Genomic DNA, 26676 nt, shown 5'->3' with positions numbered 1-26676 from the left:
CGTACTGAGGTAGCGTCGGTCTCTGATATTCGGCTTGGGGCTACGGCTTCCGTCTTGGAGGGTCGAACGCGGTGTGGTTGCCGTCGCGAGATATCGGCGGGCGGGGCTCTCCTTTTGGCCCGACGATAAATTTCTCCCGGCGGCAGGCATGGAAAAAGCGCGTCGAACGAAAGAACGGGCTGACGTGCGGCGATACATTCAAAAAATTGCTACCACGATAAGAAGCAGCTAGGTCGGGGAGAAAGGATGACGTGGATGAAGAGGCGAGCGAGCGCAGACGGACATGGATTACCAGCCGATCCGATGGCTACCTCCTCGGCAAAGATTTTCCTCGTAATAAAAACGCGACCGATCTACGCGATTTTGGCTATCGTTGCCAATTAGGGGCAGGGTTACCACATTAACACTTTGACTGACACGCCGAAATCACATGTTTCGCTGAGGACGCCACGGGAGTATTTTTATTGTTCAAAGCATATAATGGCAAAATAATAATAAATTGACGATGTAAGACAACATTCTTCCCCAATGGACCGTTTATCTCATTGGTGGTCACGGGTGACCACGGTGGCGCCTTGGTAACAGTTGATAGCGACGTATTATAACAAGGCTTCGTTTATTTCAACAAACCATTCGCGTTCGTTATTTCGTCGTAAGCAAAACGTGCAGAATATATTGTTGAAACGCGTAGAAGATATTGGTAAACGGTATTTGCTCGTTCTATATGTAATAGTAAGGTATGTTCACGCTTCTAACTTCAATTATATGATTATAAAGCAGCATTTACGATTATTTTCTAAACTGTGTTTATAATAATATTCGTAGATTACCCCTCAAAGATATGGATGCTAACACAGTGCACCGTTAGATGCAAGATTTGTTCTCATTTTCTTTTTATCGATGTTCTAATAAAAATGTGTAATCGTTCAGTGGGGCACTTTTTATTTCAAAGTATCTTCTGTTTGTCGGTTATATTCAATATGCCCTAACTGTCAGTTTTCATACAATTTTTACAATTGTAAGAAGTTCGAGCGCTCCGGTCACCAATGACCACCGTGGCGTCACAGGAGAAACCGTGGCCGGTCATATCTGACCCACGTGGCAGTCATAGTGTTAAACAGCAAGACCAACAGGAAATAATTCGTCTGACTCTGTAATTTTTTGGAAATGAATTTACATTAGGTGCTTTTAATCAATTAGGATGATCGAATTCTACGATAATTTATTAAAATTAATTTATATTATTGAATTCACTTTGTACGATTCCACCTTTGGTGGAATAGTTGCGAGGTATTTCCTTTCCCGCTGTATAAAATCAATTCATATTATATTATTGAATTCTGCTGGATTCCCGTCGCAATTATGAAAAAGGATTCCAAGGATTCGTTCGATATTCTCTCCGTTATAATCCGTCTAAATCCTACAGTTTCATGAAATTTGACGAGATCGAGGTATCTTACGATTCTGCGACGATGCTATTTTTCTACCAGTTGCACGTACAAATTCTTTTTCCACCTCTGATTTATGCAATAGCCTGCTACCGTATCGTTTTTATTATTCCAATACGCTTTCCGTAACTTCATAAAACGATAATTTTCTCTGCTTACGTTTCTGTATAATCTCGCATTTAAGCAACCTTAACGCATCGTTTCACCGCTCGATTCTCGATAGATTAACGAGCTTAATCAAATATGAATTAATAGAAGATATCAACGTTCCGGTCGAACTGCTGTTGCACAAAGAAGCAAAGCGGAGGTTCCGGTCGTCAGATTCGACGACCGGAGTACAACTTAATTTACCTTGCTATCTGATTTCTATTTCTCAACGATTAGTTTCGCGAGATATTTATCGATCGACGTGGATTATGAGGGAAACAGGCGTGGCTGCAGAGCTATCGGTGTCCAAGGTAACTTCTTCCACGCGACTATACACGATATTCGCATTATCAGGGAACTAACAGTCGAAACACGGGTTTTAGCGAAGGACGGGACGAGCATCGACCAACGTCGATATCGAGACCCGTCAGGACAATCCGGTATCTCTACTTTATTCTGTCTAAGTTTGCGCAACGGCCTGGAACGATTCGCAACTATCTGCAACTATCTGCAACTACCTGCAACAACCGTACAGGTTCTACCACAGTTTTCATCGTTCATAGTTCCTGAAGAGCAGTTTCGTTGATAGCGCGTCGCCTGTTTAGCAGCTAGCTTTCTCAGTTTTGTTCTTCTCGCTCGGTTTACCCGTGTTATCTACTCACACACTCGTCCTACGCTCCTCGCGTGTTTGTGTGTGTTTTTTTTCCTATTCAAATAGAGCCGTCTGAGAACCAAGCCGCGCCACTACTTTCCTCTTTGATCCTCTTCCGAGGCAGCTCTACCGCTTTAAGCTTTCCTTGGGCGTTTCCATTTATTTATGATTCTTTCTACCGATAAGATCGAGACGCGAGAAGAATAGCGAGGGAGAAGCGCAGTATCGAGAAGGTAATTGGACGTACAGTTCTCGATCATCGAGTTATTGGATTGGCAGCTAAGTGATCGCGGATTTTGTCAATACCACCTAATGATAAAATCCGCAATCACTTAGTTGCCAACCCAATAGACGCAGAAATATCAATTGTTCTAACGCGAAGCTACGTCCTCGATATTTAGATTTCTCGAAACTCGAAGAAATTGAAATATTTAACGCCAATACGATAAATAATATTTTTCAAATCGTAGAAAGCTTCCCTGTATCTCTGACTCGTGTAATGTTCTTTAGAACTTTCGAACTCCTAGTAAACTCGAAATGTTCCTAGTTTACGGTATTGATAATGGCTATTGGAAATGGCAATTTATGAATTGTTAGAAATAAATGACCTTTTTCCTATATCTCGCGTTCTTCGTCAATAACAAAATATATAGTTACATCTTCATGCAATTAAAATGACTATGTGCCCGTTTGGCTACGTGGGTTTGATCAAGTAGGAAATTCATCTTAATACGTTTCTTGCGATTAATAATAATTTTTGAATAACATCCACGTTACTACGTTTACTACTTTACCAGGTTTTCCACTGTTTGGTCCTTAATGGACGAAGAACTGTGTCGTAAAATTCGCTCGTGCCTTTGGTTTTTTCTAAAAAAGTGAAAAATGTCCAAATTATCGGATGGTCGTGATTCAATGAGCAAGCGTAGCGACACAGCGAGAAATATAGGAGAGAACGAAGATCTAGCGCGGAGGTCATCAAGAACGTGCTCGACTTGCCAACTTCGGTGTAAATTTCCCAACCTGCACGTATCGCCGATCGCCCGGTCAATGCGGTGAACCGTTCGTTAAACGCCAACGCTGGAAAACTGGTTTTCTGCTTGAATCCTGAAATTTCCTGGAATCCAAGGAAATCTTCTGAAATCGTCTCGATGTCCTGAAATGGTCTCGGCTAACGGGGTGCAACGTCTGCCAGACTTCCGGCGAGAGAATGCGATTCGTCGGTGGCCATGTGTCGATTTCGAGGAATCTCGAGACGACTCTCAAAAATTAAACGCCTCTTGCTGCCGATTGCTACGGTTGCCGCTGGCAAGGCGAATGAACGAAACGTATGTTCCGTGACAAGTCTGTCCTGAAGAACGAGCGAATTGGAATGTTCGCGAAACGTCGAAGCAACGCGCAACGTGCTAGTAAAAACACGATCGAAATCCGAAGGATCTCGATAACGAGCAAAGGTGCGGCAGATGGTTGAAAATATTCTGCGATCGAAGTTTATCACATACACGCAACATATACGTTACATATACGCAAGACATTGACAAATGGTGGTGTAAATGGAAAAAGATTATCAATAACGAGGAGAAATAAAGCTGTATCGAGCCTATACTTTTTTACCAAAACACAAGTTATTTGACACAAATAACATTTAATGCAATCTCTTCTTTCCGATAAGAAAAATTGATAGCGATATTACGGTCCGACGAGAAATAGTTGATTGAATGCAAAATTTAAAGTTCTTTCTTCATCAGGGAAGAACGTTATAACCTCTCGTATGATTTTGATCTGGCCACCAGGGAAATCTTCGGAACTACGCGTACGATTTTCTTGAAATTTTGAAGCAATATTCCGCGTAAGGTGATATCCTAATTGTAGAATATACCGTAGGATTTTTCCATTTTCCAATTTTCTAGAAACATTTCAAAGTTGAATATTTTATTATACGCGGTTTCGTTATCTTTAAACCGATGTCATTCTTAGGATTGTTAATATTCGTGAAAAATTCTACGCTATATCGTAAACACCAGATTGTAGTTCACTGAAGAAAAAGAATTTTCTATTTGAAAGCTTGCTCTGAGAGTAACGACCGGCAGATAGGTTTCGCAGTAACGAACAACATTTCCATTTTGAAACAATTTTTCCCTCGAAAGGGATGAAAGGTAAGACTCTTATCTGCATTAATATCGCACGAAAATGTCCGAACTTTTCATTTTGTGATTATGTACTTATGAAAAAAGTTGCCAAACTTCGCTTATTTTTAGACTCCCTTAAGCTCGCTCTACGCGATTAAGTTTCTCGATTACTTTGAAGTAGTTTTAATTTTAGAAGAAAAGAACATTCTTTAATATCCACTCGCCGACGAGATAACAAATTTCCCGAGTACGTCGTATCGTACGAAATATTTTGTAATTTTATCCCAACAAAACGTTACCATCGTCAAACCAATTGAATTCAAATCTACGTAATTTCACGTCGTAAACGTTGAAACGTTAAAATTCATTTACCATCGCGGTATATCTCTTGCACCTAACGTACCACTCAGTATCCTAACTTGCAAATACAGGACACTCCCTATCCCTTTTCCCGCGGGTTGAATAAATCTGTCGCAGTCTTCCTGTTGATCTTGGTCACTTTCCAACGCGAGATGGACTTTTATCGTGCAACAAGACAGTCAGTCCGTCAGGCCACTTAGCTGTAAATCGTCAAGATCGCGGTCACTTGGTATTCCGTTTCCGTGACCAGTCTCCGCTTTCTCGACTAGCAAGGCTCTCGTAAACCTACCGAAAACGTCGCAGGAAAACCTGCAAGAGAGCGTTTTAGTCGTCTTTTCTTGCTCTCGCCGCGGGACCGATAAATTCCATTTAGAGGCCGAGGAAGCGAGCCGCGATGCGGCCAAGCTCTCATGTACCGTAAAACGATGCAAAGCGGCGAATCCCGGTGGCGAAATCGGCCGATGCAAAGCGGAAGCTCGACGACCGTACCGCACCTCCCGGGCCGATCCCACGTTGCATCGCTAAGGAGATTCCGAGCTGGAATCTACGTGCGAAGTAGCACTTGTCGTTCGAGATCTAGTCCCTCCCTCGTCCTTTTCCACTCTTTCTCTTCCACCCATCCCTTCTTATCTTCTCACCCTTTTCGTTTGCGTTTCAATCTGCTTTCATCCTTCTCAGTGTTCCCCCTCTTCACCCCTTTTCATTCGCTTTGTACTTCGTGCGTCCCTTTCTTTCTCTCCCCACTTCCTCCCAGTTTTCTCTTCTGCTTTTTCCATTCTCCTTTTGATTCGGCCGTTTCTTTGTCCGCTTTCTCCTCTCAGTTTGTCGTAATGAAATCTGTGCGCGTGGCGAGTCGTTTGGCGAAAACGAGTGACCGACGACAGGCAGGCAGATCGGCAGCAGGATATAACGCAGTAGCATTGGACGAAATAAAACGGCGAAGTAACTGTTTCGCACTTTAAAATTTAAATTACGGGGATTTACGTCGGCTGCTGATGAAATATGATAACCAGGCCGCCAGCAGAGCAGCAACTCGCTTCAACCGTATTTTTTCCCCGTTCTTGCAGATATTGTTTCGCTGTACACGAAGCCACGTCCATCCTATACCAAGGTTTTACGATGTTGCTTTGATGGTAGGATTTGCTAAGTCATCGAGACGCGTCCCTCTACCTCCCGTCGCCGATGGAAATCCAGTCCAGTTGCTTGATTTATCTGGTTTCTGTTTGCGCTCGAATTTAAGCTCTCTGCTCGATGAAACCGCTTTAATCCGTGAGTCAACTGACAAATAGCCTGTTAACGACCTACGAATCAATTGGAAAACGGAGCGCGAATATCGAGACGTAAATCAATCTTCGGAGAAGCAATTTCTTCGCTCTTCGTGTCTTCGCTAGACGAATAACCCAGAAACAACCCTTTCCCGTATCTCTTGGTCCGATTCCACTGCACGTCGTCCCACCAGCCTTTCGAATAGTCTCCGTATCCAATAAAATATTCTACGTTCCGATCGAACGAACGCACCGCGAGTTCCTGATATTTGTTTCTCGAGTACTAGGCTGCCGAATGCACAGATATGTTTCAAACTACGAGCTAACTATCGCGTCGTTTTAACGCGCCAAATGGAAAATGATAAAATTGACGTTGAACTTTGCGAGACACAGGCGCGCTCGATGAATCATTTGTTGTACGGCGTAAAAACGTTTGTTTTCTTTCGCTTGTTATCTCGCGTTTTGCGTGTTGTTGTTTCAAAAATGCAAAGTATAACGCCAGAATCGGAAATTAGCCGAGAAACAATTTCGCTAAAACCGAAATTTAACGCGGTAAAATATTTATTTTTATTCGTCGACAGGCAAATGGGACGTAAACTTCAACGTGAATTAATCAAATTTTTCCCGTTTTGGTTTCGCGTTGTTTAATGCATTTAATTTAAACTTTAAGTTAATTGAATTTAAACGGAAAACCTTAACGGACAGCGGCTAGCGAAAGGTGCGTTTCACATGCATAGAGCCGTAAAAAAATTTGCGATAGCGCGTCGTACAAATGGAATTGCATTCGCTGTTGTCACTATCGTAAAAGTTTCGTCCGCGAGGATATAACGAGAAACAGGAGATTTGCGATCGGCTGGAGCGATCGAAACTATCGCTTTCGCCCTTTCTGTCGCTGAATGAAACCGGAACAGCAACGGTGTACAGCCGCCTTTATCCGGTTCCCGAGATCGTCCCAATGTCTCGTTACGTCTGTTATCGCAATTCCGCTATTCACGCGCCACTCGATCTCTTTGCAAATACACTACGAGATCACGTAACTGTTTTATAATGTGTACCGTAACTTTTTGCAACTTTTTCTAACGTTTTGTAGCGTTTTTCAGCGTTTTGTAACTGTTTGCAACGTTGTATAACGGAACGATGCTCGCGTTCGACTCTTTGTATCGAGTAGTTGCGCTATGTCACGCGGCAACGTTCCAATGGAACTTTCGGACGAATAAAATTCAACTGTTTACAAAGTTTAGCCTAAAGGAATTATACACGCTGCTTCACGCGACTGGGACAAGTTACAGCTTCGAAACGAGTTGTAGATCTCCGTAGCTAGAAAACGAGAAAGTCGTCATTAAACGAAGTCAAGTGGTTTTATGATCTCGTCCGACGTAAACGAATCGCGGATACGCGATAACGCGTAGTTCTTTGCTCGAGAAACCGTAAAAACAGACTAGAAATTAAACAACCCTCGGCCGAGTCTTTCCTTAATCGCCGTGGTGTGTACTAAATTGCGTTGCTTACGGACTAGAGTTAAGGGAATTAAAAGGGAGGAAAAACGTCAGGCGCAGAATTCGAGTAAAATTAATTAGAATCGCAAATGTCTGGACGGGAATCGCGAAGCTCGGATGTTTCTGAAAACGATAAGTGTCCTGCAAGCCTGTTAGAAGTTAGAACTAGAATTATGGCTCTCGAGAGCTCGAGTCTTAGCGATCTCGGCAGTTTAATAGCTACAGCTTGCCATAAACTACGTAGCTGCCAAACATGGTGAAAGCGACGCACTTGAACAAGAAAAACACTTGCCGGTAAGTTGGTGAACCAGGTCAGGAAAATCTCTTCCGCTGTCGAATCTCTCGCGTCTACCTTGGAAACAGTCGAAATGCTTCTCGTTCTGGTAAAGAAGGAAGCGAGCAAACACGATGGTTTCTTGAAGACATCGAGAAAGCAGGTAGGTTGCGTTATCCTTTGAACCAGGTTAAACAAGGCAAGTTGGGCTTGGAAGGCTTCCTTTGACCGTAGAACGGGATATACATAACTCTCGCTTTGTAGTTTTATGTAATATCCTTAGAGAAAGAAAGAGAGAAATAGACAGCTTTTTCAATAGCTGGCGTTTAATTTTGTTGGATTTAATTACCAGTAGTAGGAAAAAATGTTGTCGTTGATCTAACAATGGGCGTTGTTCTAGCACCAACCATATACGTATCTCGAATAAATACCTACGTCTTGCATCGATATATGGCTCTCGTCACCAGTTTCCGAAAGTTCTCTACACATATCCATCATATCTCTATAGCACCTATCCGTCAAAATCGTCTGGAATATCCGTCGCGTGGTAGAATCTTCCGAACGATGACATAATTTGTAAAGCAGGTGCGGGAAGCACGGCAATTTCCCGTTACCAAGTGTAGTTGTATAGACTCGAGTACTTGGCAAGCTGGTGTACAGATAGCGATTCGTTCCAACATCGAAAAGTACGTGTAAGTAGATTGCAACGAAAGAACTATTATTTGCTATTTTTCATCAAAAATTGCTATTTCTACCAAGCTAATTGATCAAATGGAATCGAAGTTATTGGATTCATCCAACGAATATCGTAACAAGTACTACCCCGTGCTTTGAATATTTTGTACATTTTTCCAGGGTATTTGCGTTTTTACAATTTTTAATTTCTAATTTATGAAGCGAACCTTGGCAACGCAATGTAGTATCTTAAATAGTCTAGAGTAAGGACAAGAAAGGATGTTCTATTTGAAGAGAAGTTTAGTTTTATTTTAATAAGCAATACCCAAAGCAAAAACTGACTGCAATATCTTCGTACACACCTCAAAAATGGATAGAAGACTGAAAAAGAAAACACCCAGCAGACCTCACAAAGGACTCAACCTAACAAACACGAAGATGGTATCCCACGGGGGGTAGCCACCCACATGATAATCAAACAGCTAAAAAATTCTACCAAATGTCCAAACTGGACAAATTGTGAATGTAAAGAATTAAATAAAAAAAAAATATCTTCGTACGTCTTATTTTCCCACTCGGTTCACAACGTCTGTCTTCCCAGGTCAAAAAATGCTGACCCTCAACCCTCGCACCCTTCTCCCACCTACTCATTTAGCTTTGACGTGACCAAGGCATACACTCTTACATACTCTCTCTCTCTCTCTCTCTTTCTCTCTTCCCCAGCACTGTTACGATTCTTAGTTTATACCTTAAATTTACAATTTATACTATCCCGAGAAAACTCGAGCTTAAATATATGATAGACAAAGCGTATACTTTTTTTGATATTACAGCAATATGTTGCGCTTGATACGGATTTACATAAGTACACGCACGTACTCAGCTCGATCCCGTCGCTAAGAGTGAAAAGAGTAGAAGCAGGTGGCAGAAGCGTCCGATTGACCGAAGAAAAATCACGAGGATACGTCGCTCGAAAGGCGAAACCCTGTAGCGACGAGATCCTGTAACCTCGGCGATAGTGTTTTGACTTTAGACTCCGGAGGATGAATATTTGTTGAACTCGCCCCTCTGTGGCTGCGGACCGTGCGCCTCTATGTTGGCTATAAATACTGTTTTGTATGCATGCTGGCTGAGCGGACCGCCAAGCACAGATAATAGGAAGGAAACCCCGGAGAAGCTACTTTGTCTAGCTCCTTCTCCTCGCCGCGTCACCCACCTCCGCCTCCACCCTTCTTCCAGCCTTCCTGGCCTGTCCCTTTCCTCTTATCCTAGCGGCGGTGCATCCTAATAGCGGTGGACCGCACTCCGCCTCGTAACAGCTATTGCGTTTCCAAGAATAATTACTAACGTAACGACGAGCAAGTCGAGTAACTCGCCGAGCAGAAATCGTTTCCAAGCTTCCGGAAACTCGGCAAGTTCGCCTCGACCGGATGGCTGGCCATGGGTAGGCGAAATCGGTCGGTGAACTTGCGAATCGAGAAGGTGAAACGCGAAACGGAACTCGACCCGTTCCCTTCCCGTTTTGTTTCGCATAGTCGAACAACGGTATTGATAGTTTTCACCGAGAGAAGGCGAACACTGTCGCCGCGGTCGAGTAGGATTTCGACAGAGACGATGAAAATTTCATCGAACTCTTGGAATCTTGCGTTCGGCCTCGTACGAGGATTTATGATACGCTTCGAGACGATTACTTTTCAGCTTTTCCACCGATGGGCCACCTCGAATTTTCCAAGTCGCGAACTACGAAGTAACCTTGCGCGATATTAACAAGTTCAGACGAACGAAATTTTGCAAGTACTTACCGTGAATTGTACATTAATCGATTCTATCCTACTCGATGGGAAATTCGAAAAGAGAATTTTCAAATCTATAACGAACATCGATCGTACATGTACGTGTTGCCTATAGAAGCATTTATACATCGATTTCCTCGAAACAAAGTGCCGCGGTACTCGTTTTACGTATTTTAGATTTATCGATCACCAACGACTGATGTTTCATAGAATCGACCGGCGAAACGTAACAACAAATTGTTTCGTTCGCACTGAATTCACAGTGCCGTTCAATTTACTCGATTCTCCCTTGTGTTAACCTGCCGCTGTTTTGGTCGTACACCGACTCGCGCGTACTTCTTCGAACTTTTCCGAACGCAACGTTTTCGACAACGTTTGAATCCCACCAACTTCAGGCATCGATGACGACGAGAACACGAAGCAGAGTTAGAGGAATGGCCAAAGTCCAGCGGTGATCCGAAGACGAGCACGGGCCTCCAGTTGGTCCGAATTGGAGATCGTTCGTCGAGGCTTTAGCGTAACCTCGTCGAACCGCTTTCCAAGTAGTTCATGTAACTGGTTGGCCGGAGCGCTCCAAGAATAATTAGTGACTGCGGCAACAGCAGCGAAGGAAACTAAGTTGTAGGAGGAGCAGGCAACGTGATGCGAAGAAGATTGTGCGAAAAGGAAGGCGAGGGACAGAAACGCGTTGCAACGTGTGCCGCTATGTATCGAATCGGATTGCGTCGAATCGAATGGAACGCCAGTCTGTAAACACTCGATCGTCTTTGTCGCATCGTCTTCCATCGGGCGACGAGGAAAATTGCTCCGTCGTCGCGACGGAATTTAAGCTCTTTCGTTCGAGCCGTCCGGTTGGCCGCGGACTCGAATTGACGCAATATCGCTTACGACTCGCATCCAAAGAGCTTTATCTCGTAGCATACGGAGAGCGTAGTAACTGTGCCGACGAGCTCCAACAGACTGCACACTTACACGCTACGAGATACGCCGCTTCCACTGGTAATATCTGTCGCGTCTGTCTCCGATACCTTTTTTACGACGATATGAACTCGAATAGGTATTATTATATATGTTATATATATATATATATATATATATATATATATATATATATATATTGGCAATTTCTAAAATAGCGAAAAATACACCGTATCGTTGCTAGAGTTTTGTACGGTTACAGGTAGCCGAGAAGCACGTTGTATGGCTGGCGCGAATAGCTCGCGATCTTTAACCCTTTGCGCTCCAAATTTTCTTTCGATTTCATTACCAACAGCTATCAACGCTTTTAAGTGTTTTATTTGAAGTGTATGATATATGTTGAAAGAATTTCCAGGATGCAACGCTGCTTTTCTTTCGCGCGTTTCACAAAAAAAGGTGGGACACGACAAAGGAGCTCCTGAGATAAAAACTGATGTCGAGTCACACTCGGCATAGCAGTGCAAAGGGCTAAGATAGCAAAAGGTGGTCTACGACTTGCTGAAGTTTTCTGCGATCGCAACGATCCACGAGTAACCTACCGTATGGCGGATGTTGGTATTAGGTTGTCCGAGACCTTAGGTTTTATAAGGAAATAATACACGCACAATGTTTCTTGTTTTATATTAATTTATTGAATTATGCACGAATATAGTAATAGAAATAGAACGAAATGGATCATACCAAATTCAATAAAATAATATAAAACAGAAATCGTTGCTCGTCTGTTATCACCTTATGGAACAAAAGAAACTTTTTGGACAACCTAATTTATAAATTACGAATGATTCTGTCGAATTAACGATGGAAAATGCAAACTGCATAAAATATCGAAAGTAGAGTACTCGTTGTAACCAATGAAAGAATAGGAAATTGCGCGAGAACCCGCTGTCTAATGGTCATTGGCGCTAATATCCTAAAGTTTCTTCTGAAAAATACTCTTTGCTCGGGATTGTGTTACGAAGTTTGGCGACGAAGACCTGACGCGTTCTTTCCATATATTCGAAAAAGGGAAGGATATCGTCCGCTTGGAAAGCTCGGGTCGAACGACCCAATCGATTCGATCTGCCCACCTGGAAGGAACAATTAAACTTTGCTTTCGACTTGACGGAGAAAGTCGCGATAAGTAAAAGTTTTTCACGACTTTCCACCGCCTCTTCGACGGAGACGGATTGCTAATTCGGTCTTTAAGACGACAAGCCGAAACCGAAGGTTGCTTTCAATGGGGAGAGGATCGGCGCGAGTAAAAACGTCTCGCTGGCTGGCGGGGCGTCGCGTCGAGTCAAGGCGAGAGTATGATTAATGGGATTTTGATGCAAGCAACGGGAACGTTGAACGCCGCGAACGAACAGATACGAGCCACGTCCTCGCGTTTCTCCCGGCACCGACACTCGCTAATGTCTCCTTTGCTCGCGTGCTTTGCCACTGCTATCCTCGGCAATTACGCGAATTCTTTCACCTTTCGCCGCCAGAATTTTCCCTCGTCCAGCTTCGAGCAGAGAGAGAGAGAGAGAAAAATTTTCAAAGGAGACAAGCTACAACCGGCGAGAGAGATTTTTTTAATAAAAGCATACCGAGAATTACGAATTGCGCGGCAAGCGAAAGCGGACAGAGCGCGGCGCGCGAATGGAGAACACGCGGCGGCGCGTGACGACCCGGCGTCCACAAAGGAATCGGTGAAACGATCGCCTGCTATCCGCTCGAATTCCATCGGGAAAATTTGAATTCGATGCTTGGGAACGACCAACGGTCCAACAGGTAGAATTCTTTCCTCCCTCTCGTCCACATTGTCGACATTCTAACGCGCCATTCCGCACGAGATCGTTGTTCGACGCCTTCCGAAAATCATACAGATATCTTCGGATTCGTACGTTCTCCCCTCGCTACCTTCCTTCCATCCGACCTTTCACACGCGCTCCAATCGTTCACGAAGGCGATTTCCTAACCAATTTCCAGCCGCAGGATTTGCATTGCGTTGGGCCGACGCAGCCAACCAATCAACGTGCAAATACGGATAAGCTGATGATGTTTTTTCGAAAGTCCCATCCTCCTCTCGCCAAGCTCACAGCATTCCTTCATTTTCGAACACAAATTATATTTTCCACGTTCGTGAGCTACGGCTCTGTTTGTTCTCCCTCTTTTCCCGTTAAATTATCTACCACCGCTACGGCCATAGCTAACAAGAATTCCTTCGTAAATCCAGACGCCAGACGGTCAGCTTTTCCTTTCCTAGAGAAGCGCGTGGATCAGCTCGTTCCGAGGCGGAATGTCCGTTCGATGGATCAATTAGGTAGAGGCGGACGTGGTGCGGTATCTCTGGAAATTCTCTCGAGGTCGAAAATCCCGCTAAAACTTGCCTCGTATCAGCCGCTCGTTTATTTTCATATATCGCGTGTGAAATCGATTCGTTCCACTTGTTGGTTTCTTTTTCTCGCTGCCGCCGCGAGATTCGGCGGTTTATTCGACAGAACCGTTTCCAATCGGCCACCAACGACAGTTTTTTCTCTCTTTTCTACGATCCCGTAGCCCGGCTGCCGTCTCGTTCACGTCGCGTCCTCGTCGCGTTAACCGACGCGCGAAAGAGGCCGGATTTATTTCAAATTAAAATCAATATCCATCACGAGCCACCCTTAACCGTGCTGCGGGTCCGGTTTATTGAAACTCCGTGGCTTTCGTGCAATTTCGCAGAGCTTTGCTTTAATCCCGCAGGACATGTCTTTGGCCCCTCGACAGTCCGCCCCTAAAAGCTTCGTCTCTGTCGCGCTCGTTTGTCCTTTTTCCCTTCCTCTCGGCAACGTTCTCTCATCTGCCTTTCGGAGTTGGCTGTACGCCGCCGCGATGCACGCTTTCCCGAGCCCACCGGCGTTGCTCATTTCCATTCCATCATCGCGCGATCATGCTCGCGTTTTGGAAAATTCCCCGGCAAATTAGACGACGGTCGAGCGACGCTCCAGAGAGCCGAGCCAGCGTTTCCAGAGCGACTCGTGCGGAATACAAAGTGCCTTCGTGAAATCGAACTCGATTTTCGAGCGAGATACCTTCGAGTATCGATTATGATAGTGCGTCGAGCTGACATACGCGAATAAAGTGGTACACGAACAACGGATCGATTGCACGATTAGCCGTACGATTTTGCTCATTTTGGAAATATCGCGAATGACGAGAAAGATGAATAAAATTGTGAATCGAACGTTGTTACGACGCATTAAACATTTTACGATCTTCTTGTTTCACTGAAACGATATTATTGATAGGGGAATTTCCTATTCGTGAGAAATTTACATTACGGGAGAGACGGAGAAATGCAGAATGCGCTCGCTACGCACACCTATGTAAAATATCTAGAATATAGTGCTGGTTGTGATATTTAGCAAGTAGCGTTCGCTTACGTAAATTTCATTTTTTCAATTATATCCGTGGAAATAGGAATTTGCATAAATAGCCGCGCGTCACTCGAAGCTATCCGAACGATATACAGTCAGTCGCAGAAGTCTACATGCGCTCCTCGAGTGCCGTTTAAATGCTTCTAATATTAAATACGCCTCGAACCTTTCGTATACTTTTGCCTATTACGTGCATTCCGTGCATTCTGTGCATTCTTTGGCCGCCAAATTTCCCATAAAGGCACAAAAATCCACAATCCTGTTACGAGGTAGAATCGTATTATGTATGCGTATAGTAGCTCTGCTTGCTGCGAGACCACGCCACGTATGGCTGAAGGTTGCAAGGGTTAGAACGATCGTCGAGTAGGTTACGAAGGTACGGTCGAGTAATTTTGATTTACGAATTCGAATACGAAAGATAAGATTGATGGTGGACTTGGATCGGGATGGGAGTTTTTTCGTGTACAAAGTACAGTGATTCGAGAGAACCAGCTTGTCCGTGTCCCGTGGAAACGAAAATGACACGCAACAGCAGAAATCGTGAAACGAAAATCAGCGGAATTTCTGTCTCTTTGAGCGGAGAAGCACGCTACGGGTCGGCTGCGTCCGTTTAACGACCGTCTAATCGAGTCCCTTCATCGAGTAATCTCTCGCTTGTCTCTGTAGAAGATGTAGTATCCCAGAATCCCTAGATTTCATCTCCTGTCCTCGACGTAGTTAACCCTCCAGCTTGCAGTGTCGCATCGGCACGATACTCGCTTTGATACCTAACTTCTTTCGCCGAGTTACTTTATTTCACTTTAGTTTCACCGTGTTCTGTTCGATCGGTGATAAGATAGATCTCTACGTCTCGCTGATTACGCGCCTAGAAGTCACCGTACTGACTCAGCCGTACTCGAAGAATCAAAGCTTCGAAGACGAGCCTTGTAAAGTTGCTACAGACATACAGACAAGTGGATGACAGGTGACGAGCGTTAAAATATCCAGAGTCCCGCGTCGAGTCGAGCGTACGACTTGCCAGGACGATACTTATCTGCCTATGCTTTTCCGATTGCGAGAGACGTCGGTCGAGAGAGGCACGCACTCGGGACTTTCGTCGGATAGGATAAGATCGCGAAGACTTGGCGGTATGTCACGGTTGAAATTCCAACCGGCGAGTGCTTTTTGCTCGGAGTCTGAAACGCCTCGACTTGCTTTATCGAGGTAACTTTCTCGAGAACTTGGGCAAACTCGTTACGATTTCCTTTCTTCGAATATTTCCTTTTGACACCGCGAATTTCTCCTTAGCCGGTCTTCCGCTCGCCTCAACGACCATCATATTTCTCGCTTCCTTTTTCCACCATGGTTTGCCATCGTGCTCGACCGACGACTTCCGCGACCCTTTATCTTTCAAACGTTCGTCGGATTCTCGTACCAACCAGCTTGCTCCTTTTTTAACGTTACGCAAATGGTTAGCAAGTAGCCGCGCCCGTTCTCGCCTCTACCTGCGACGACGATGTCTTATTTGGCCGTGTTCCAGGTGCTAGACGAGACGTCACGAGAGCCACCGGCGATGAGAAAAGAAGGAAGAAAACGGCGCAAGAAGAAGCCGTGTTTTACGTCCAGTCGATTCCAGCGTCGCGATCGTTTTCTCTCCCCCTATGTACATCAGCGGCGTGCGTCGTCCGGAAAGTTTGCGCGCCGGAAGCTCGTGTACCGGACGAGCAAGTTCTCTCTCGCGAAACAAAAGCCATCCAAGCGCGACGCTAAATTCCTGGTAATCGCGCTAGAATAAACACCGATCGAGCTCATCCACTTTGCCCGGCCAGCCAATTTCTTTGTGAAATATTAAATTTCTATTCCGCTCGCTTTGTGCCTCCGCGTCCAACCTGCAGACCCGTTCCGGGAACCGCTATCGACAACTTTGCCGACGTTTCATTCCCTTTTCGCCAAGCTAACTTATTACGAACGCGGAGCTGCGCCTCCGTTGCTTTATCAACGAATTAGCAGCGTCTGAATTTCTCTCGCCCGGTTTTTTCTCTTCGAATCGAGCTGATTTTAACCCTTAACGCTTCGGTTTTTAAAATTGCGAATATCGATCGACGACTCCAACTTATTCTCATCAAACTTCGACTTGCAAGTTTTTAAGTGTCAGATTTTAAACGCCACAACGACGTGTAAATAATAATATTAAAGTTATTCGAAACAATCTTTATTCATCTCGGAAGTAATATAATTTTGATTACGATATCTATATTAATTATAATTGAGTAACGTGTGGAATTTTTTTAAAACATTCATTGGGATGCAAGCCGGGTTTGCGTTCACAGGTCTCACAGCACTCGCTGAGGAGTATTATTTTTTATTTGTAAACAATTACCGATAACGATCCAAAAATACGCAAAAATAAAAATCGATGGTGTTTGAAAGGCACATTTCGAACGTTAAGGGTTAACCGAAATGACAGACGAGAAACCGGATAACGAAAGAACCGAGCGAGACAAGCAGGTCAGAGATCGCGCTTTTCCAAAGTCTAATTAGGTCTACGATTAATCCTTTAGCAGCATAGCTGTATGAACAGTGTTTCTCGCGAGAAACTCGGCCAAGATATCCAATATCGTAAATTTCACGTCTTAATTACCGTTGTACTAAGTGCAACGGTTAATAATCGAAAATTATGAGAAGCAAGTACATTTTTGCCAATTTTCTATTTTTACGTTGCTTCGTGATTGCCGATGATTATTATTTTATTTTAAAATCTCCGATGTTTTAACGTCTTTCGATAGCATTACGACGAGCGATATTTTAGTTGATACAAAGAGGATGGAAAAATACATGTTCTACTCTCGAATTAAATAAAAAGACAATTTTTCGACGAGGTAAACGTAATATCGACGGACGTGCTGAATTTTAAAGCCATCGTTCTGTAAAAATGGAAATTACGACGTATCGTATTCATTTCCTACAGCCTTCGTTCCTCGCTTGTAAACAGTTGAAAATATATATTTTCTAAATACGATTCCAAAAGTGCTCTTGAGAATGGAATAAATCTAGGGACTCTTGGCTCGTTATACGAATTTGTAACAACGATATCCAATTAAAAAAAAAAAGAAAACTGTAATACTGTCGTGAAAGATAAGTACGATATATAAAAAATTGTAACAATTGACCAAGTAAAATATAAATTGATTTAGTCGAAGCAAGTGGAAAGACGGTATATGTGTATATATTCATAGCCGTTTTTAATAAAAACATACTTCTATATTTATTGTATCGAGGGTTTATCTTTTGCTTGGAATGTGATCTTTCCCGCTGTGATAACTAGAACGATTTCTATGCTGTTTTCGTTTAAACCACCGGTCACATCACAATTCTTTCGTTGTATTCTAGCGTCTCTACGACGCTCCAATTTTCATATTTCGATCAAATTCTCATTGTCACGAAGAAAAAGAATTGATGATTTAAGAAAATGTTGGACACAAAATTGACACCAATAAACGTAACTATAGGGATATTGTTTCGAAGCTGAAAATATTTTTCAACGTTGCAAATATGTAATTGGATCGTAAATGATGGAAGACGATGTCAATTAATCTAAGGACAAATGAAAATGTATAGATGGTTCACGTTATGTAGAAATATCCATCTCTGCCAGACTTGCCCTACAAAACGATCGCCTACTGTTTATTCCAGGCTGATAATTCCATGTACAAGACGCCTTTTGCAAATAGAAGGAAACCCGTTTATAGCAGCATCGACTGTTATTTATCGTTGCACGCATCGCTGGCCAACGCGATTTTTTTGTTTCGCCTTCGACTTTCTTGTCGGTTTTGGTTCCGTGCCGGATCCTGGCGGACAGAATCCGCGAACTATTTGTAATTTTCCGCTCGGTATGCCCCAGGAACTCCAACATTTTCTGCCTCGCGTTCCCCGCGGCCGTCGACGTGGAAAACGCCGACGCGTTCAAGATAAATCGTGGACAGTCTGCCGTTTCCCAGAAAAAGAAACGCCCGTCTTTTCCGTTCCTCGATCTCCCGGGAGACACTGCCGCCTCCGCGATCGTGCGACATGGACGATAAGTCATCGACATCGATGACGGAAATCTCGCGTTATTGCACGATCAAAAAGGAACCGGTTCCTCGATACGGGCGAGGTATTTTCGCTTCGAATTTCGTTCGTCGACGAGCTACGCGTCTCGTCGTCGCGACCTATCGAGACGATCGTCCGATCTTAATCGACGGTCGTCGACTTAACGTACCTACACCCGTCACCGTACGAATCGCTAAAAGCAGATAAAACCGAGACGAAGAATCGTGCTAGTTGCTTCGTTGGCTCGAATTCCATTCCGACAACGGCCAATATCGTTCGAACCTCGTTTCCCGTCGAGGAAATTCAAGAGTACACTGGCGTTCAACGATCGGTGGATGCGTTGTCGTTGGAAAATTCGCGGCGGAAGGGATTAATTCGGCGAAGGTGTTAGCGCGGTCGATGCTCTCCTCCGTCATTTCCGGCTCCACCGACAACCACCGGATATTAAAGATTCAACGGGTGGAATTTATAATCGGCGAAATGTAATTGCTCGAAAATAGAAACGGGAAGCCGGAGATCGAAGAGGAGGCTCCGGTTCTTTGACCCGAACGCGTCAACGTCAGACTCTGACATCGTCGCGACGTTGTCGCCGATTTCTCTCCGCTCTCTGTGTACCGGCTGCTCGTTAATTATTCAACGACGTCGCTGAATCGCACCAGATCCGTATAACGGAAACGGCCAAGACCGAATTGCAACCGTCTGCTCGGATCGTCTTTAAACTGTCCGACAAACGAGCCAATCTGTCCCGGACGAACCGATATCGAACCGGCAACTTTCGTCTCGTTTTCTTCCACCTTCCCTGTTTGATCCATTAGAAAGAGCCCGTCGTTATCGCGCGATCGTCTCCGGAAGGAAAAAAGTTTCGTCGCGATTTTTCTCGTTGTCGATGCTCGGTCATTTTACGAACAGTGTGCGCCTCGTCGATCGTCGTGCCATATGCCATCGACTCGTTATCGCTGACTCGGCAGGGATCGTGCACGTACATAGTGCCTCGTCGTATTATTCCCTGTCCTACTAAGCGGAATATTCGCGAGAAAAAGAAACGCCGCCCGATCGACGCGCGAAAATGTACCCACTGCTCACGGTTTACCACAGATGCAGGCAACGAAACGATAGGATCGGCCGATCGAGAGGGAAATTAAATCTTTTTCTAGCCGAAGATCGAAATCTTTTCTCTTCCACTCGGTCGGATTCCAGGGTACCGACAATTTTTCAACGGCACGATCGCGCCAACATCCAATCCCGCGCCAACATTCTTTGATATTGGAGGTTCTTGGAAATCTCGAATGCCTCGCCAGTTCTCCAACCAAGTACATATCGAAAGTTCCAAGGAAGGTATTATCCAAGGCGAAGCTGCTGGTTACCGATTAAAATTGTCTTCCGAACCTTTCGACTTTGCTCCCTGTAATCTTATGCGGTACGTTCCAGTCGACATTGAGTGACGTTCACGGTGTTTGAGAGACTTTGGACGAGACGTTCCCCTGGAGACTTTCGCCAACTCCCTACCGCGAACAATATTCAAAACGACTGGAAACTTTGCTCGCCAGGTGCGACTCATCGTTCCAAGCGAACGGGCAACCACGTCCCCGTTAATCAGCCAGTCGTTTGCATCGATCCTACCGCGTATGCCCTTCGCGAAAATTCCCGAGGAACTTGCTACTTCGGATTCCGGGAACACGTGCGGCAAGTAACGCGGTTTATAGGAGGTGGTTCGCGTATAAACGCGTCACGGCCAGGGCAGCCAAATTAAACTGTCTTTCGCCCGTTTCCAATTGGTTTGCGCTCAGACGCTCGGCTGTTTTTGAAGAATTTCCAGACCGGAAACTCCGATCGCCACGAGCGTTGCTAACGAAATCACGAAAGACATGGGCATGGATTTTTTCATTTCGATTTCTTTCACGCCACTGGACGATGCGTTGGTTGCGCGTGTCAGCTGGACGAAACTATTCTTTTATATTTGTCAAATTCACGTGTGATTTAAAAAATCGAATATACGCGTGCCTCTTTCGTTTTTTCTTCTTCTCTGTTTCTTCTAGTTTCTTCGACAGAGAGCGTAATTCTCGTGGAGAGGAGAAAACCTCGGAGGAAATGCTAGAAGCAGAGTGCCGCGATTTTCTACCGTTGCTCGTTAAAGAACACGCTGTGCGCTCTTTCTTAATACAACGAAATTAAAAGTTTCGTTTATTCGCTGAAAAATTGTAGAATCGAAGCAAATTTTGCAACTGGCGAAAGATTCTCGATATTAAAGAAGTTTCGAACGAATTAGAGAGCAACGAAAGAATCTTTCGACAAACTACACTCTTGCCAGCTACGATTCGCATAATTGCAAATAAAAGTTGGCGAGACAAAGCGTTGGAAACGATGGAGTATAAAATAGGATCCCATCTGCCGCGCCATTAACGATTCCGAAGACAAACAATCGGCGAATGAAAATTTCTGTTGATTAATTCACTCGAGTTAATTACTTTCGACGTTACTAGGTATCGGCACGAGCAACGTTTATTCCACAGTTAAACATGTCGCTACGTTCGCCGTGAATTAACGAGGAGGGAGCATTCACGTGCGATTTTAACGAGCTTCAGAACGAAACGATCGGATTCGGTGCAACGACGTTGCCGCGCGTAACCGAAGCGTGGGTAAGTAACTACCAACCGTGGCTCGACCTCCCGTGCACGCCAATTTCTACGATTATTCCACTCCGCGAAGACATTAATCGTGGGAGAAACGATCATCAGTTGCCGAGTAAAAAGCAGGTGGCGCATTAGAGCGACGTTTAACCGATCATTTCGCCGTCAGCCAGGCCATTCGTTGCTCGGCAATTGCCAGCGCGAGGTCTGCGCCGCTTTTACCCTGTTCCCGATCGACGTTAAATCATTCGAGGCTGCACATCGGCTCTTACTTAACCCGGTGGTAACGTGCCACCGAGGCGACGATCGTAGAACGGAGGTTCTCGATTAAACGCGGATGCGTCGTCTTAACGGTTTTCTTCGATCCAGGCTCGAGTTCTCGAGGGATCAGACAAGGCCGTAGAAAGTGACGGAACATCCGTGGAAGATCTAATTCTCTCATTGAAAGGGCGCGAAACGTTAATGGGATATCTCCGGCCGTACTCTCGAGTGCCGAGTTCCAACAGCTAGAACGATACATCGTATCTGTAGAGTACGGTAGAATCGTTCTATAACGCGGAGGATAGATTTCCAGTTAGACGAATTTCGTTACGTTACCAACCGTGCAAGGGGTAGAACCAGCTTTTTTTTAAAACGATACGATTAATTTTGTACGGAAATATGAGCAGTATCGTGAGCTGTTGCTTAGGACTGTAGATGTCGCTGCTGGGTACGGCCGCTTTTCTTCTCATTCTTTGTATCGTGGAAGAAAAATCGGAACTCCGGTCGCCGGGATTCGAACCCGCATTCCGAAACGTTTGCAACCTAAGGCGCTAACCACTGCGCTGCCGTCGTCCGACAGGAATTAGTGTCGAGTGGTGGCATTTGCTATCGAGTGTCGCCACAGGCCTTTTTTCCACGATACTACATACCTAATGCGTTTCTTGTCGTGCAAAGGTCAATGCATAGCTTTGATATCCAAGTTAATTAAAAAATGCATAGGTTCGCGCGCGGCGAATGAGTCGAGTTTGCAACAAACCGCAAGAGAAAAACGCGTCAAAGCAACGAGATGTACATTCGCTTTCGCACTTTCCGCGTTTGCTGCCACGTGCACGTACATTTGTCCTTTTTAAGCAATTTTATAATCGCGTTATAGGAAGGCGCGATAGCAATTTTCCCATTGTACTTGTACCGGGTGTCTCTAATTTTAATGTCGGAGCTTTGGCAGTGTGCATGGACTAGGAAAAAAGTCCTTGGGAAATTTGCTCCGTTTAGAAGAAAATCGTGTTTACGATCGAATCGTAGCTGCAATTAGAGCGGTCAGTGTCAGACGAAATTTTTTTCGCTCCTTTCGACTTTTTCCTAAAACGGAGCAAACACGACCAGATCTCTGACACTTTTTTCGTAGTTTATCGGTTCTCTCTACACGCTCCAAAAGTTTTGACACCTAAATCGGGGACACCGTGTATATGTACGTACACGTGGAGAGAAACCACCAGCGCCACGATTCGAATCAGCTTTCCAAGGCGAGCTTCGCTTTTCCTAGAATTCGATTACACGATCCACTCATGCAAATTGACTGTAAGGTAAATCAATTTTTAATCTATCCCGCGTGAAATTTCCAGTGGCTACTTCTTTCCTCTCTATCTGTCTTCCCATCGTCGAATAGCTTTCGGATTTTCAGGTTTATTCCGGCGAAAACTTCTTTCGACTTTTCCGGCCGATTTACCGACGGCGTTTCATCGATCGTCGCGTCACGTTGCCACGATCGACGGGGCAGCGTTTCATATCGAAACAACGTATCGGGCAAACGGGATTTTCCGCTTCGCTTTGCTTCCATATCACATTCCTTATTCGGACACGCTAACGACGCAAACGAAAAATATCCTCGACTAGTCCGCGACCTTTTCCTATGTCCTTTGTCGTTTGTACGTCTCACCGCGAAAAGGTAGAAAACCATCTGCAACGTCTCAGAGATCAAGCGGCTCGTTCTCGGTCGTATCCGTTTCACATTTTTCTTTCCTCCTGGCTAGTAATAGAGTGCCTCTTTTGATACGTCTTCGTTCGATATTCTTTTATTGTATCCTCGGTGCACGTACCGCGAGACTCAAGATTTTCGTTCTTTCCACCCACCTCCCTCTTCCCGACTTTTCATTTCCTCGTTTCCCGATAGTACGATACGCTTCGGTAGCGACGATACCAAAAGATGGACGAAGACCGGCGTCATCTTTGTTCTTCGATTTTTAACGCTCTACGCAGAATTTGATTTTCCTACGTCTCGTGTTCGAATGTTAAGCCGAACAGCTGTTCTTTGCAAAACGCAAGACAGCTCGTGATATCGGATTTCTCTGTATCCACTGTATCCTACTTATCGCAATTTCTTCCCTGAATCCGCCAGTGACGGTATAACAAAATTTATAAAGAAGGTTAGGAAGAGAGATTTACTTTTCAAGCTGTAAACAATCTACATTTTACGTTAGAAGGGTAACTTGCGAATCTCGCCTAGTCAGGCTTTATTATCCGAAGCTTAGCCTTCTGGAACCGACGAATCTTTGTACAGTTTCGCAGAAACTCGATCGAAGAAAAAGAAGGCGTAACCGATTATAAGCCAGGTAACTTCATCGATAAACTTTGTAACAAATTATCCTAATCCCCATATAAAGGTGTGCTTTATCGGCGAAACCACCATTAATCACTGCCTTGATTGAAACCCATAAATCGCTAATTTATTCCACAAGCGTGCGATGTTGCGACGCGTGTCACGGTCATCGGAAAAGTCACGGCAATCGGGACGAAAATATTACAGGATCGTAATACCGCGGTTTCCGTGGCGAGTTGGCAAAGGAATATGCAAATGAAGGCTTAACGCGGCGACATTCTCGACAACGGCGAACTCGGTTAGAAATTAATTCCATCCAACAAAATGGTGCTGCTGGATGAAAGCCTGGCGCGGATTTCGTCGGCGTAACGAGCAGCCGGATAGATAGCGATTTCAAGGTCGACGAGTCGGAGATTATTCCCACAGGAGGGCTGCTTGAGTCTGGAAGACGTTACGCGAGGGAGTTTCGCAACTGAGAGCGTCAGCCGACCGACGGCTTACGTTTGATTATACGTGGTTGATTGTGCTCGCTTAGAGGAGCCCTCGGTCCCCGAGAGCCAGTCAGTCTGGGGCTGATCTTTTGTGGCAGCGTGAAATTGCCAATCAAATATTCAAGCCGCTTGTTTAACTGTCGCAATAAAGAACAGACGGCGAGCCATCAGCCATTCGCACGGACGCTTTACAGCATCTTTTCAGGCCCGGAGCCTTCAACGCTGAAAGCTGCAGGAGGCGCGAGTGTTTACACGAAATCAACCGCGACGCCGGATACTTTCCATCGTTTAATGCCACGACAAGGGGTTGTAGCCTAGCGCTGCAACCCCTGGCGATCGCGAATTTCGGGCCCTCGATCCCTTCCACGTTGCTGGATCTGGTTCGTTCGATTTTTCGCCGATTTCCACCGAACAGCTTCGTTCGCGTTTTCTCGGAAGAAGCACGTGGATGTGCTGTTACTTTTACGAAATCTATTCGATCGCAGAGTAATTTGCTTATCCTGTTTCTCCATCACTGGCATATTCGAACGAGTTGCTGGCACCTCGTCTCCGAACTTTCAATAGCAACGACCAGACTGCGGATATTTACGCAAGTTTATATTTTTCTGGAACGCGAGTAGAGGAACGAAAATTTGATAGAAATTTGGCTTTAGTTTTCAACGTTTAACGATAGGAAGGGTATTAAAAGCCGCTGTGAAAATGTCGTAATTGTAAGAACGGAAGGTATCTACCGCAGGAACGCGTGAAGAATTCCGTTTTCGCTTCTGTTCATTCATCGTTGCCATAGTTTAGCCAACGTGCTGTCGTCCGAAAGACGCGTACCGCGATACGAACCGGCGATCGTTAAGGGTTGGGAAAGCAATTGGAAGATTATAAATATGTGTTCTTTATTCGATATCGATCGCATAACGCGCGTTGATATAACCAGCGTATAGTATAGAGCATTATGCGAATTTCTGCAATCCTCGAATCATTAAACACGATATCGCAACAGTGAGCGTTAACGCACGTATTACGCGCGATTCGAGGAGAATCTGGAACATCGACCAGCCTCGATGAGAGGTCGGTGCCGTGATTTTAATAAAACAACCCCCAGCCGTTTGAACGCGTAAGCGAGATTCCGAGGACTTTGAAATTTAGTTTAATTAAAGTTGGTCGCTGGCTGGCGCGCGACGCTGGAAGCGTCTTGGTTTATTCTTTAAGAAGAGTCGGGGATTTAATCCTCGCCGAATCGGCCGCCTCCACGCCAGGACCCATCCAAATCGGATTCCTTTTAATCCTGGCTTCCGTGGCCGGCGCGAAGTAAATTCATCTGGCAAGCTGAGCAGCAAGATTCCAGTTTACTTCGAATTAAATAATAATAGTACGCGCGGTCGTGCCGAGGGACGTTAATTTACCGACGATTGGACTTACCGCTGTGTCTCGATTTACCGCTACGTGCACCGAAACGTGCGTCTTCTCCGCGCGCGACTCGTTCACCTATCGATTGAATTTCTCGCATATATCGGGTGTTTCCAGCTCTTTTACCTGCCAGCGTGTACAACAATAGACGCACGATGGTTTTCGTGGAAGCCTAAGCGAACGCGCGAATAATCCTTAGAAACGTTAGATCATGAAAGAGCCATATATTCGATAGCGTAATAGTAATCTCGTCGTCGATTTGATACATCGTCGTTTATATCAAGGACGCATTGTTATTAGGTTGTTTTTCTTTTACAGACCCGTCTTTTACAACGATGCTAATCTGTCGAACGTTGTGATCTTGATTTTGATAGAACAAAATGGATCATAGGTAATTCGATAAAATAATATACAAGGAAAAATATTGTGCGTCCATTATTTCCTTATAAAACGAATGAAACTTATCGGACTACTTAATTACTTAGCTCCATGCATACTGATTTTACGATACGGTTCTAGATTTTTATCTTCTGCTGCAAGAAGATACTTTTTTACTACGTTTAGTAGCTGTCTTATGTACAGGTAGACTTTCTCGGAATATGTGGAATTTTCGTTAAAAAACGCGAGAGTATGATCGTGTAAAAGACATCTTTGCTACAGATCGAAATCGATTCGAACGAAACGATGGAACAACGAGAATAATGGACGAGAAATCTTGCACGAGGCGCACGAACTCGCCAGGAGGTCTAATTAGAATAGCGGATCATCTTTAATTCAAGAAAATAATCCCTGCCGTCGGCTAACCGAAATAAAACTAGTCTGAGAGTAATTTGATTCTTTAACCGTCTTCGGGTTCAACTTTCTTCTCCCGTTTTCCTCGCTCTCTCCCTTTCTATTCTCGTTTCGCCCGCTGCTCC

At 44.7% G+C, this 26676-nt stretch overlaps 1 long non-coding RNA gene across 2 annotated transcripts in view; it reads right to left on the bottom strand.

Annotated features, from left to right (window-relative positions):
* The window catches only part of LOC143302847 (uncharacterized), a 178506-nt gene that overhangs the window by 37020 nt on the left and 114810 nt on the right, over positions 1–26676 (bottom strand). The gene's annotated exons all lie outside the window — the stretch shown is intronic.

This window comes from Bombus vancouverensis, chromosome 6, assembly GCF_051014615.1.
Source record: "Bombus vancouverensis nearcticus chromosome 6, iyBomVanc1_principal, whole genome shotgun sequence".
In the NCBI taxonomy this organism is placed as follows: domain Eukaryota; kingdom Metazoa; phylum Arthropoda; class Insecta; order Hymenoptera; family Apidae; genus Bombus; species Bombus vancouverensis.
This window is presented reverse-complemented; position numbering and strand designations above follow the sequence as displayed.